The sequence below is a fragment of the Ovis canadensis genome, chromosome 1, assembly GCF_042477335.2.
Source record: "Ovis canadensis isolate MfBH-ARS-UI-01 breed Bighorn chromosome 1, ARS-UI_OviCan_v2, whole genome shotgun sequence".
Lineage (NCBI taxonomy): Eukaryota > Metazoa > Chordata > Mammalia > Artiodactyla > Bovidae > Ovis > Ovis canadensis.
The window spans coordinates 126,768,301-126,782,933 of record NC_091245.1 but is presented as its reverse complement, the minus strand read 5'-3'; the positions used below and the strand labels follow the sequence as shown (position 1 = coordinate 126,782,933).

Here is a 14,633-nt window from a genome sequence, read left to right as displayed (position 1 = left end):
ACGTGTTTATAAACTCTACACCTATAGCCTCCAACCTGGTCACCTTTCCTCCTGCAATTCCATGGAAAGCCTCTTCTGGGCCTCTTCCTTCTCAAGGGAGCACCCACCAGAGCCAGGGCAAGACGCTCTCAGAGGGCAGATTCGACCCTCTGCGGCCCCAGGCAGTTTCACACACCCCCGTCATCATTTACTGGTCAGCATTTTTGCTTAAGTAAGGACCTGTCACTGCCTTCGTAAACCCCCAACAAACGTTTATTTACTCTAGTATGTCGGAAGGCAAGAAGATAATTTGGCAATGAAGCAACCATATCAGAAAACTCAACTGTGAACCTCCATCCTGTGTCATGCTGGGAAAGGCTGAGGGCAAGAGGAGAAGGGGGCAAAAGACGAGGAGACGGGTGGATGGCATCATCAACTCAATGGACATGAGTTTGAGCAAACTCAGGAAGACAGTGAAGGACAGGGAAGCCTGGCGTGCTGCAGTCCATGGGGTCACAAAGATTTCAGACACGACGTAGCAACTGAACAAGTCCTGCGTCGGCCCCACTGGGCCTGATGTCACCATTTCTATCCCAGTTCTTGTCTGGGTCAGTGCCATCTCCCTGGGCACCCTCACCTGCTGGGGTCGCCTCTGAACTCCTAATAAAGAGGTTCTGAAGATGATCTATGCTTAGTTCAGGGACACTAAAGACTTTCGCAGCTGAAGTCCACTCCCAAGCAAAGGTCTCTATCTACATCTCTTTAACCTTCTGGGGCCGTTTTGCAGATAAGGAATTTGAGGCTGAGAAATGAAACAACTTGGCCAAAATCACAGAGACGTGAACAGACATCTCACTTCCCAGATCGCTGCTCTTTACCCTCGAGGCAATCCTGTTTTCCACCATAAGAGTGTAGTTTGGGGGGCTTCCCTGGCGGTTAATATAATCTGTACTTCCGCTGCAGGGGGCTTGGTTGGGTTCAATCCCTGGTCGGAAAACTAAGATCCCACGTTTTTTAAAAAAATGAGTGCAGGTTTTCAAACTGGCAAATGGAAGTCGGCTCAGAGAACTAAAGCATCTGTGTGTGATTACAGGGCTCCTAGGAAGCAGCAGGGCCATGAAGGCTGGAGAACCATAAACCTACTAACCGTCGGGTACCCCAGAGACCGACCGCAGGATCCCTCCTGGTGGACACACACCCAGAAGCAGGGCACGTCTTGATCCACACTGAGCAGGCAGCTGCCCCCACCAGCTGGTCAGCCACACTCCAGTTCCCAGACCCAGCCTCCAAGATCTTGGACCCCTGGCCACCCTCGGGGTCCAGGGCGTAATAAAATGGAAGCAGATGGGCAAAGCAGTTTGGAGGAATACCCTTCTTATCAGTTTACCTTTAAGGCTGAGCCTTATAAACACAGCAGGACTGGCCCGACCCCTGAGTCATAAATTCAGGGGTTAAAAAAATAAACGATTACTACTATCAAGAACAAGAAACAGAACTTCACAGTTCTGGCTCCAAGTCAATTACCACGCCACTGACTTACGCCCCACAGAGCGTGCTTCCAATGGCTAATTTCTCTCCAGATGGCGGCTTGTACTTTTCCAGGCAGAATCTCATCTCCCCAAGCCTGGCCTCACCTTTCCACGGCTCCGTGTGTTTTCCCAACGTCCTCTGTGTGCAGAGGGCTTTGCAACACCTCCAGGTTTGCCACCACCTCCAGATTTAATTAGCGGACTGTTTACTCCCCCTTCACTGTTTGGAATATCTTAAGTAAAACCAGGCCTCCATTGAGCCCGTGGGGACTCCACCCCGGGCCTCCTTCCAGTCAGCTCCCTGGTGCATTACTGCTTGCCCAGCTCCAAGCCTGGGTCTGGCCCTTGTCCAAGGCTGTGCTGTGAGCCAGCCACTGGGTACCACGTGAGTGCCTTCCAGCCCTGGGGGCTGCCTTAGCGCCAGGAGGCTATGCAGAAGGAAGGGCAGAGGTGGTCAAATAAAAAATAAATAAAGTGACACTCAGTGAAGGCGAGGCTTTATTGTTTTGTGTGTGTGTGTGTGTGTGTGTGTGTTTTAAGGTGCAGACAGGCCATCTGAACACACATTTTTTTAGGACTTCTCCATGTGACCTATACCTTAGAAGAAGAAAAAAAAGCGAGGAGAGAAAGGGTGAAAGAAATGGAGAGGGCAGGGCCAGAAGGGGAAACACAGACGAGAAGCCAAAAGAATGATCTGCCTTTTTTTTTTTTTAATGAACCACTACCTATAGCCATTAACAAACTGAATATGTATTTTCTGTTCAACAACACAGGATTTAAACATGTAAAACGAGGTCTCTCCTTGCAAGGATTTTGGCATCCATCAGAGGAAACAAATCAGCAACGGGCAGCAAGGGAAACAAACATGAAACCAATGGCAGGCCATGTAAACAGGCATGAAGTTCATTTTCTAAATGCGGTTTAATGGTGCAAGGACGAACCAATTATTCTGGCGATGGAGCAGGGGCAGAGATGAGAGAAACATCTCTCTGGACCAGCTACAACCAGGCACAGCCCAGGAGGCCCCCCGCACGAACAGCCTGATACTGATGGACCATTACGGTTACAACAAAGCGACGCATGAGATCTCATCTCCCCACGCTGTACCCCCCTTCCTTTTCTACCGCTTCCAGGCTCTTGATTAGTTTTTCTGAAACTATTTTAGGGTTCCTGTGATTACTCTTCTTTACTCTTAAGCTTTTAGAAGGAAGTCAGGCAATTAAATGTGCAGAGCTATTATTATTCATAAGAGGTGCTGGTATCGTGTCTACCTGATCATCTGTATTTGCCTTAACTAATCCTGCCACTGAGAAAATTCCTCTGTCCTTCTAGGGAGCTGGTTATGAAAATGCACTGTTTGTAAGTCACTCTCCCTTCAAACTGTCATTTTCCCCACACCCTGGCTGCAAAGCACACTTCAGACAGCCCATCAGCACTAAGAGATTCCTTAAATAAGAGAGACTCCACTTACCCTGGGCTTCCCTGGCAACTCAGTAGGTAAAGAATCTGCCTGCAATGCAGAAAACCTGGGTTTGATCCCTGGGTCAGGAAGATCCCCTGGAGACGGAAATGGCAACCCACCCCGGTATTCTTGCCTGGAAAATCCCATGGACAGAGGAGCCTGGCAGGTGCATGGGGTCGCAAGAGTCAGACACAGCTTAGCAACTAAACCACCACCACCAACACCTATTCCAGCAGGTGGTCCTGGAAGATAAAGGAGAACCCATTCCTTCCACCAGGGCTACTCAATAAAACACATGATTTTAAATTCTCTAGTAGCTACATTTTTAAAAAGTAAAAAGGTTAAACATATGATAGTCTCCAGGTCCATCCATGTTGCTGCAAATGGCATTATTTCATTTCTTTTGATGGCTGAGCAGTACTCCATTGAACAGATATACCACCTCTCTTTATCCATTCATCTCTTGATGGACATTTAGGTTTTTCCCATGTCTTGGCTATTGTCAATAGTGCTGCTGTGAACATAAGGGTGCGTGTATCTTTTCAGAATTAGAGTTTGAGGGTTAGAGTCTGGGTATATGTCCAGGAGTGGGATGGCTAGATCATACATGGCAACTCCAGTTTTCTGAGGAACCTTCATACTGTTTTCACAGTGGCTGTACCAATTTATATTCCCACCAACAGTGTAGGAGAGTTCCCGTTTCTCCACACACTCTCCAGTATTCGTTATTTGTAGGTTTTCTGATGATGACTGTTCTGACCAGTGTGAGGCGGTACCTCACTGTAGTTTTGATCTGCATTTCTCTAAAAATTAGTGATGTTGAGCATCTTTTTCATGTACCTGTTGGCTATCTGTCTGTCTTCTTGGGAGACATCAGTTCAGCTCAGTCCAGTTCAGTTGCTTAGTCATGTCCAACTCTTTGCGACCCCATGAATCACAGCACACCAGGCCTCCCTGTCCATCACCAACTCCAGGAGTTTACTCAAACTCATGTCCATCAAGTCAGTGGACATGATGCCATCCAGCCATCCAGCCATCTCATCCTCTGTCGTCCCCTTCTCCTCCTGCCCCCAATCCCTCCCAGCATCAGAGTCTTTTCCAATGAGTCAACTCTTCTCATGAGGTGGCCAAAGTACCGGAGTTTCAGCTTTAGCATCAGTCCTTCCAAAGAAATCCCAGGGTTGATCTCCTTCAGAATGGACTGGTTCGATCTCCTTGCAGTCCAAGGGACTCTCAAGAGTCTTCTCCAACACCACAGATCAAAAGCATCAATTCTTCGGTGCTCAGACTTCTTCACAGTCCAACTCTCACATCCATACATGACCACTGGAAAAACCATAGCCTTGACTAGACGGACCTTTGTTGGCAAAGGTTGGTCTCTGCTTTTGAATATGCTATCTAGGTTGGTCATAACTTTCCTTCCAAGGAGTAAGGGTCTTTTAATTTCATGGCTGCAGTCACCATCAGACTACCCATGCTTCAAGAGCAGTAGCCCCAGTGGCTAGTGGCCACCAGAGTGGGCAGTCCAGCTATAGATGCTCTATGTGTGCCCAACTGGGAATGAGGTTTAGATAAAAAATTTCTGAAGTATAAAGAATTCCTGATCTCTTAAATGCCTAATCACAGGATATGCTGAACTTTTCTTTCACACAGCCCCCATTCAAGGGCAGACATACCCTTTGTTCTATCAGAAATAGCCACCCAGAACCAGGAGAACCTCTCCAGGATCCTGGATTTCATATCCACAAACCTAACACCCCTCAATAGAACAGAAAACTCAAGGTATTTATTGAGTACCCCTAGCTACCGAAAGCACAGTAGGGGCTAAAACAAAACATGTCCAAACTCGCTATTAACTTCTAAGCACAACAGGCAGGCCAGGAGGTTTTTTCCTTTGTGGATCTCCAGGCCTTATTAAAAAGTCATTAAATCCTGCATTGAGAGAAAGCAAGCATCTTTAACTACAGGAAATTGAGCCCCCTGTGTTAATAACCAGCTCTGTTGTAAATTCCAGGACAACACAAAGTATCCAGAATCAGTAGTTAGTAATCTTAATTTCTGTCTGCCCATCACTGAGTCTTCACCATCCAAAGAATCTTAAAAGAACAATCGCTGTCAGGGCATCTGCAGTGCATGACACTTTCTCAGGGTAGTTTCTGCTTTAAGTTACTGTAGGAAGTTCTTCTTGACCCAATTTTTTTTATATCATCTTAAAACTGAAGCATATTTAAATTAGTTTTGATTCCTTAAAATTCCTGAAAGGTATGAGTGCCAAAAAATTGATGCTTTTGAACTGTGGTGGTGGAGAAGGCTCTTGAGAGTCCCTTGGACTGCAAGATCAAACCAGTCAATCCAAAAGGAAATCAACCCTGAATATTCATCGGAAGAACTGATGCTGAAGTTGAAGCATCAGTACCTGGCCACCTGATGCATAGAGTCGCCTCACTGGAAAAGACGCTGATGCTGGGAAAGATTGAAGGCAGGAGGAGGAGGGGACGACAGAGGAGATGGGTTGGATGGCATCACTGACTCAATGGACATGAGTTTGAGCAAACTCTGGGAGATAGTGAAAGACAGGGAAGCCTGGCGTGTTGCAGATCATGGGGTCACAAAGAGTCGGATGCGACTGAGCAGCTGAACAACGACTGCAAGCTTCAGGGAGCTTCGTGGGAAGATGACCCTATTTGAGGACCTGTGAGGCCGGGAATGAGCCTGGCCCACCCACTGAGAGACCTGGGTCCCTGCTCACCCCAGCTGCCACTATCACCCAGGTCAGCATCACAGGGTGGCCAAACCCTCAAGCATCCCATGGCCAGTTCTTCAGTGGAATGCTGTACAAACAACCCACGGGAAGCAGGACTTCGCTGGTGGTCCAGGGGTTAAGACGCCCCCCAGCCACCGCAGGGGGCACGGGTTTGATCCCAGGTCAGTTAGGGAATCAAGATTCCACAGGCTGTGCAGCATGCCCCCCACAAAAATGTAGGAGGAACAAGATAGACAGCCCAGAAATAAACCCATGCACCTATGGGTGCCTCATTTTTGACCAAGGAGGCAAGAATATACAATGGGGCAAAGATATCCTCTTCAATCAATGGTGCTGGGAACACTGGACAGCTACATGCAAAAGAGTGAAATTAGAACATTTCCTAACACCATATACAAAGATAAACTCAAAATGGATTAAAGACCTAAATGGAAGACCAGACACTATAAAACTCTTAGAGGAAAACATAGGCAGAACACTCGATGACATAAATCAAAGCAAGATCCTCTGTGACCTACCTCTTGGAGGAACGGAAAAACAAAAGTAAACAAGTGGGACCTGATTAAACATAAAAACTTTTGCACAGCAAAGGAAACTATAAGCAAGGTGAAAAGACAACCCTCAGAATGGGAGAAAATAATAGCAAATGAAATAACTGACAAAGGATTAATTTCCAAAATATACAAGCAGCTCATACAGAAAAACAAATCAAAAAGTGGGGAAAAGACCTAAACAGACATTTCTCCAAAGAAGACATACAGATGGCTAACAAACAAAGACATGAAAAGATGCTCAACATCGCTCATTATTAGAGAAATGCAAATCAAAACCACAATGAGGTATCATCTCACACTGGTCAGAATGGCCCTTATCAAAAAGTCTACAAACAAATGCTGGAGACGGTGAGGAGAAAAGAGAACAGTCTTGCACTGTTGACGGGAATGCAAATTGATACAGCCACTATGGAAGACAGTATGGAGATTCCTTAAAAAACCGGGAATAAAACCACCATATGATCCATCAAGCCCACTCCCAGGCATATACCCTGAGGAAACCAAAATTGAAAAAGACACACATTTCCCAATGTTCATTGCAGCACTATTTACAATAGCTAGAACATGGGAGCAACCTAGACGTCCATCGACAGATGAGTAGATAAAGAAGCTGTGGTACATATACACAATGGAATACTACTCGGCCATAAAAAGGAATGCATTTGAGTCAGTTCTGATGAGGTGGATGAACCTGGAACCTATTATACAGAATGAAGTAAGTCAGAAAGAGAAAGATAAATATCATATTCTAATGCATATATACGGAATCTAGAAAAATGGTTCTAAAGAATTTATTTACAGGGCAGCAATGGAGAAACAGACATGGAGAAGGGACTCATGGACGTGGGGAGAGGGGAGGAGGGTGAGATGTATGGAGAGAGTAACATGGAAACTTACATCACCGTATGTAAAATAGATAGCCAACAGGAATTTGCTGCATGGCTCAGGAAACTCCAACATGGGCTCTGTATCAATCTGGAGGGGTAGGGTGGGGAGGGAGATGGGAGGGAGGTTCAAGAGGGAGGGAATGTATGTATACCTATGCCTGATTCATACTGAGGTTTGACAGAAAACAACAAAACTCTGTAAAGCAATCATCCTTCAATAAAAAACTAAATTTAAAAAAAAACAGAAGCAATATTATTAAAAAATTCAATAAAGACTCTAAAAATGAAAAAAAAAAAAATGTAGAGAGCACTTCCAGAGCATGAATTCCCCTTTTCCAACATTCTATTTGACGTTTCCCCTTTTGCCCATTTTTCTCTATGTCCCAATTTTCAAGGAGTTGGACTCCTCGTAAGATGCACAGTCATGAAGAGCTGTTCATACGGACAACCACTGACAGCACGTATGCCCACCCAACCCAGGTGCAAAGTACCCAGGACACTCCACCTTCCTCACTCAATGAGCCCTGCAAGGAACCAGCCACAATATGCAGACTTCGGGACAAAATGTTTCTCTTTCCCACCAATTTCTTACAGCCACCCAGCCATTACTCATCACCTGAGCGCTGCAGTCCAGTGTGACCATCAGAGCTCCTGATGATTAATGCATATAAGGCAGTCATTTTAAAAACTCAAGCCAACATAATAAAAGTTCGTTTTGGGGGAGGGTTTTTAATTTAAAAGTAAATAAAAATAGGAATTTTTCCGGTGGTCCAGTGGTTAGCATTCTGTGCTTCACTGCTGAAGACTTGGATTTGACCTCTGGTCATGGAACTAAGATTCCACAAGCACGGCAGCTTGGCCAAAAACACACAAAAAAAATGAAGACCCAGGTCTCTGAGATCCCACAGGAGCTTTGGGATGGTGGCAAGTCGCAGGCTGGTTCTCTACCCAGATTCTTCCTCCTTCCCATCACCCTGATCTCACTAGAACTTAGATGCTCCCTGCACCTTCTCATGGGCAGGTAAGGTGCCCAGGCAAGGATTTTCAGCTGGCATGAGAGTCTGAAGTCCAGCCCTGGCACAATCCAGTGTGTGACACTCAGTTCAGTTCAGCCGCTCAGTCGTGTCTGACTCTGTGACCCCATGAATGGCAGCACGCCAGGCCTCCCTGTCTATCACCAACTCCTGGAGTCTACCCAAACTCATGTCCCCTTCAGGTCGGTGATGCCATCCAGCCATCTCATCCTCTGTCATCCCCTTCTCTTGCCACCAATCCCTCCCACCATCAGGGTCTTTTCCAATGAGTCAACTCTTTGCATGAGGTGGCCTAAGTATTGGAGTTTCAGCTTCAGCATCAGTCCTTCCAATGAACACCCAGGACTGATCTCCTTTAGGATGGACTGGTTGGACCTCCTTGCAGTCCAAGGGACTCTCAAGAGTCTTCTCCAACACCACAGTTCAAAAGCATCAATTCTTCGGCGCTCAGCTTTCTTCACAGTCCAACTCTCACATCCATATATGACCACTGGAAAAACCATAGCCTTAGACTAAAGTAATGTCTCTGCTTTTGAATATGCTGTCTAGGTTGGTCATAACTTTCCTTCCAAGGAGTGAGTGTCTTAATTTCATGGCTGCAATCACCATCTGCAGTGATTTTGGAGCCCCCCAAAAAATAAAATCTGACACTCTTTCCACTGTTTCCCCATTTATTTCCCATGAAGTGATGGGACCAGAGGCCATGATCTTAGTTTTCTGAACATTGAGTTTTAAGCCAACTTTTTAACTCTCCTCTTTCATTTGCATCAAGAGGCTTTTTAGTTCCTCTTCACTTTCTGCCATAAGGGTGGTGTCATCTGCATATCTGAGGTTATTGATATTTCTCCCGGCAATCTTGATTCCAGCTTGTGCTTCCTCCAGCCCAGCATTTCTCATGATTACTCTGCATAAAAGTTAAATAAGCAGGGTGACAATATACAGCCTTGACATACTCCTTTTCCTATTCGGAACCAGTCTGTTGTGAAACTCAGGGAGACTGTCAAATCATTACTCATTGTTTTCCCGAGAAAGCGCCAAACTGAAGACTTCGAGGTGCCAGCCCCCATGCTAGGAACAGGGATGACCAAGGTCTGCACTGGACCCGCCCTCAAGAACTCCATAGCCTCAACATAGACACACAAACAGATGAACAGAACACGATGGATTATTATGCAAGCAGAGAAGATCCCAGAAGGCTTTCTAGAGATGGTGATGCCTGCTTTGAGCCTTAAAAAGTCAGCAAGAAGAGAGCAGGAGAGAAATCCAGCTCAGCAAAAAGTTTTTTGAGCTTTTATTAAAGGCTAGGCCCCCTGGCTTTCAAATTGCGGTTTTGGAGAAGACTCTTGAGAGTCCCTTGGATAGCAAGGAGATCAAACCAGATATCTCTAGGAGATCAATCCTAAAGGAAATCAGCCCTCAATATTCATTGGAAGGACTGGTGCAGAAGCTGAAGCTCCAATATTTGGGCCACCTGATGCGAAGAACTGACTCATTAGAAAAGACCCTGATGCTGGGAAAGACTCAAGACAGGAGGAGGCTGGGCAGCAGAGGATGACATCATGGACTCAACGGACATGAGTTTGAGCAAACTCTGGGAGATAGTGCAGGACAGGGAAGCCTGGCATGCTGCAGTCCATGGGGTTGCAAAGACAGGCAGGGAAGCCTGGCATGCTGCAGTCCATGGGGTCGCAAAGAGTCGGGGATGCCTGGGCAACTGAGCAACGAAAAGAAGTCAGAATGGGGTACTGTCTTTTGAAACAGTACACAATTTAGAATACACACCTTTCTTTACCTAAATACAGAAATCTGCAAGGACTCATAAGAAACCAAGAAAAGTAGTTAGCTGACAGTGTAGGAAGAAGGGAACAGGACGTACATGGTAGTCCAGCGGTTAAGACTCTGCCTGCCAGTGCAAGGGACACGGGATCGATCCCTGGGCCAGGAAGATCCCATACACTGCATAGCAACACAGCCCAAATGCCAGAACTGCTGAGCCCATGCTCCAGAGCCCATGCTCCACAACTGGAGAGTAGCCCTCACTTGCCACAACTAGAGGAGGCCTGCACACAGCAACAAAGGCCCAGCACAGCCAAAGGGAAGAAAGAAAGAAGCAGGTGAACAGAGGCAGGGCAAGAACACGCCTTCTTCCTGTACCCTTCACTATGCTCTACGGGTTAGAAACCGCCTGGACTGAAGTGCTGTTAGAGGGGTGCTGACAGGAAGGGGCCTGAGGATGGTTTTGGGGTCTCAACACATTCTGACCCTGGATCTGAATGCTGGCTATACAGGTGTGTTGTTTGTAAGAACTCATCAAGCTAGACACTTAACATGATGTACATTTTTCGACATACGCATTACATTTCAATTTTTACACTTTTGGAAATAGCACTTACTTTTCAAATGCACAAATGTTGTTAAACAGCTTCCTATCTGTTCAAGGGAGCAGAGATCACCCAGTGTACAGCAGTTTTCCTGGCTCGATGATAACGATAATTCTAAGAGAGATGACACAGAAAGCCATTCCAGACAAATCTAATGTCATGGAATTTCACCGGATAAAGTCCACATAATGTGCTTTATTTATTTTTTTAATATAAATTTATTTAATTGGAGGCTAATTACTTTACAATATTGTATTGGCTTTGTAATGTGCTTTAAAAATCATCCTTTTTTTTTCCCTAAAACCAATGTGAAGACAATGTTTTCACTAGTGCTTTCTTTGCTTCAAAAGGGAAGCAAAAGGGTCCCCTTCGTCAAAGGCTGAAAGGTTGGGGAGGGGAGCGGTGAGGAGGAGGGTCTCTGAAAATATTTTTATGCTTTTCTCACTGAAACAAAACACCAAGAATGGATTTTCCATGAGAAGTGGCAGGAGAAAGGGCATCGGCCTAAGCTTAGGAGCTGCAGAGAGCCCCTGCCTGGCCACCAGCTCCAACCACCTACCAGGCCCCCGAGTAATGGAAACACCAGATTTAAACAGGTGTCACAACACTGACAGGGCCCCGTAAATGGGAAATGCAGAAGGCTGGAGGAGCTGCACAGCTGGCGCGGGGGTGAGACTTAACAACACCGCGTGGTCCCCAGGCGCCCAGAGTCTGCGGTCCTTCATCTCACACACACTTAAATGTCCAAATGCCTCCGCGAGCACACACACAGCACCTACATAAAACCTCTGCACAGGAAATCTCTGCCATTCTTAAATGGTCTGGCCCAAATAAACCACCTCTGACAGAGTGCTCTGAGCGACTGGATTGCATTAAATGAGAGGAAAAAACGAAAGTGGGGTTGGTGATTCCACAATCAACAGTCTGCTCGGTGGAGCAGGTCACGTGGGCACCCTGGCTTCTCCGAGGAGGGGGCTGGGGGATGTGGCGGACTTGATAGAGGAAGAATTTTGGGGTGAGGGGGTGGAGTCAGCCTATTTCCACCCCCGTAACCACCCAGATGTTGTCACTGGCTGATGACCACAGATATCCGTGGATCCGTGAAATCTGCATCGCCTGGCCTCGCTCACGTCATCTCCCTCTGCTTCCGGACTTTCTGATCTGCCAAATGGGAGGGCAATACCCACCTTGCAAGGATTCTTTTCCTTTATTACTATTATTTGTTTAAATTTTTATTTTATATGGGAAAGACTGAAGGCAGGAGAAGAAGGGGACAGCAGAGGATGAGACGGTTGGATGGCACCACCGACTCCATGGATATGAGTTTGAGTGAGGTCCGGGAGTTGGTGATGGACAGGGAGGCCTGACGTTCTGCAGTCAATGGGATCGCAAAGAGTCAGGCATGACTGTGCAACTGAACAATAGCTGATTTAGAATGTTGGGTTAGTTTCGGGTGTACAGCAAAGTGATTCAGTTATACAGACATGTGTCTATTTTTCAAATTCTTTTCTCATTTCGGTTTTTACAGAATAGAGGGACTTCCTGGTAGTCCAGTGGTAGGGACTCCACGCTTCCACTTCGGGGGCATGGATTCACTCCCTGGTCGGGGAACTTAGGATCTTATATGCATGCAGCGTGGCAAAAACAAAAAGAAAAAAAAAAACAAAACAGAATATTGAGAGTTCGCTGTTATAATCAGTAGGTCCTTGCTGGTAAGGGTTTCTTAAGGTGGTGTGTAAAGCAGCAAAAAGGCCCAGCACAAAGGTAATGATCTATCAAAGGTAGCCAGTCTAAAGGTCATCATCCTAAACACACTTACAAAACTCTTCCCTGCAAAAAAGTGACTCTTTGTTCTTTGCCCAGAAGAAAGTATAAGATAGTGCTCGCTTCGGCAGCACATATACTAAAATTGGAACGATACAGAGAAGATTAGCATGGCCCCTGCGCAAGGATGATACGCAAATTCGTGAAGCGTTCCATATTTTTTAAGAATTAAAGATTTTAAAATTAAAAAAATAAATAAATTTTTTAAAAAAATTAAAAAAAAAAACTATTAAAAAAAAAAAAAGAAAGTATAAGATAAAGGACAACATTCAGTCTGAAAGTTTCATTAATTCCCCAAAGGAGCTCAATACGGAAAGTGTAGAGGGGCTGCAGGAAGACTCTGAAAATGCAAAGAGGCGGGAAGACCAGGGTACAACTGAACTCTCAGGCTGCCGTAACAAAGCGCCACAGGCTGGATGGCTTCAACAACAGAAATGCACTTACTCACAGGCTGGGGAGGCTGAGATCAAGGTGCTGACAGGTTAGCTCTCCTGAGGCCTCTCTCCCAAGCTTGCAGACGGCTGCCTGCTTGCTGTGGGCTTGCCTGTCCTTCCTGTGTGCTCACCTGCCCTTCCCGTGGGCTTGCCTGCCCTTCCCGTGTGCTCACCTGCCCTTCCCTGTGTGCTCACCTGTCCTTCCCGTGGGCTCGCCTGCCCTTCCCGTGTGCTCACCTGCCCTCCCTGTGTGCTCACCTGCCCTTCCTGTCAGCTCAGGTACCCCTGGCGTCTCTGTTTGTGTCCACACTTCCTTTTCTTAAGGGACACCAGTCCGACTGGACTAGGGGCCACCCTAAGGACTTCATTTTAACTTATTTCCTTATAGGCAGTCACATTCTGAGGTCCTGGGGGTCAGGGCCTCAATATATGAACCTGGGGGGACAAAATTAAACCCATAACACTTCCTTATACCATAATCTGAAATGCTGAATTGGGTGTTCACAGAACTAAAGAATCCATGTGATGAAAAGAACTCAAGGGGCCGTCAACAGACAAACGGATTAAAATGATGTGAGCTACATACCATATAGATATATCTATAGGTATATATAGATATACAGATATCACATATATCATGAAATATTACTCAGCCATAAAGAAGAATGAAATATTGATATGTGCAGCAACGTGCACAGACCTAGAGAATATTATACTTGGTGAAGTCAGACAAAGACAAACATTATATGATATCACTTACACGTGGAATCTAAAAAATAAAATAAATGAATCTATTACATAAAACAGAAACAGACTCAGATCAAGAAAACAAACTTATGGTTCCCAAAGAGGAAAAGGAGGGGAGGAAGGATAAGTTAGGAGTATGATAGATGCTAACATACACACACTACTATACATAAGAGACAAGGAAAGGACCTACTGTATAGCACAGGGCACTATACTCAGTATCTCATAATAACCTATCATGGAAAATAACCTGAATGTATGCATGTAAATGAATCACTTTGCTATACACCTGAAACTAACACAATACTGTAAATTAACTATATTTCAGTAAAGAGGAAAAATGAGGTGAAAACAGAAAAGTCTTCCTATTTTTTGTTAAACTGACTTCTCTCTACTAAAAAACACTTATGTTTAGATGAGGAGGAGGAGAATCCATGTGATATGAGGGACACAAGAAGAAGCAAAGAATTTTTCTTGGAAAGAGTTTCTGCAGTGAGGTGGGGGGAGGCATACAGCCAACCGCAAATGGTTATGGGCCAGAGGGGGCTGACTTTATGCCCCAAAGACAGTGCTGGCATCAACGGGAGGAAGTTTCAGGACGGCAGACCTCCATTCCCTGCAGGGAACAACTTTCTCACAATTCACTTGCTCAACCAAGGACCAGACTGACTGCCTGATGCACCTTCTTTTGGTGTTAGCAAAGGCCACCCCATATGAACCCTGTAATGTGGGAGCAGGCACGACTTCGCATCACTCCACACAGAGACCGCCAGTCTCAGAAAGGGCAAGTGACTCAGCTAATCCAAGTCGGTGCCGGGACTGGAACCCAGACCCTTGGCCTCTGAGCCTTCTGTTCTGTCAGCCCCATAATGACAACTGCAACAAAGGCTCATGTGCCATTCCTCAGCCAGGGTGTCACAGAGAAGATTCCTGGGTTGGGAAGCCTTCATCAATCCCTCTGACTCTAAAATCCCAATCTAGAGGTGATCCCAGTAGAAGCCAGGGAATGAAAGGAAAGACTCCTGAGCAATGACTCTT

General features: G+C 45.8%; 1 protein-coding gene and 1 non-coding gene across 2 annotated transcripts in view; one reads left to right on the top strand and one right to left on the bottom strand.

Annotated features, from left to right (window-relative positions):
- The window catches only part of TIAM1 (TIAM Rac1 associated GEF 1), a 464,008-nt gene that overhangs the window by 428,117 nt on the left and 21,258 nt on the right, over positions 1-14,633 (bottom strand). The window lies entirely within an intron of this gene.
- On the top strand, positions 12,470-12,576 carry LOC138431181 (U6 spliceosomal RNA). The gene has a single exon (XR_011253587.1). It is a non-coding gene; the product is annotated as a U6 spliceosomal RNA (small nuclear RNA).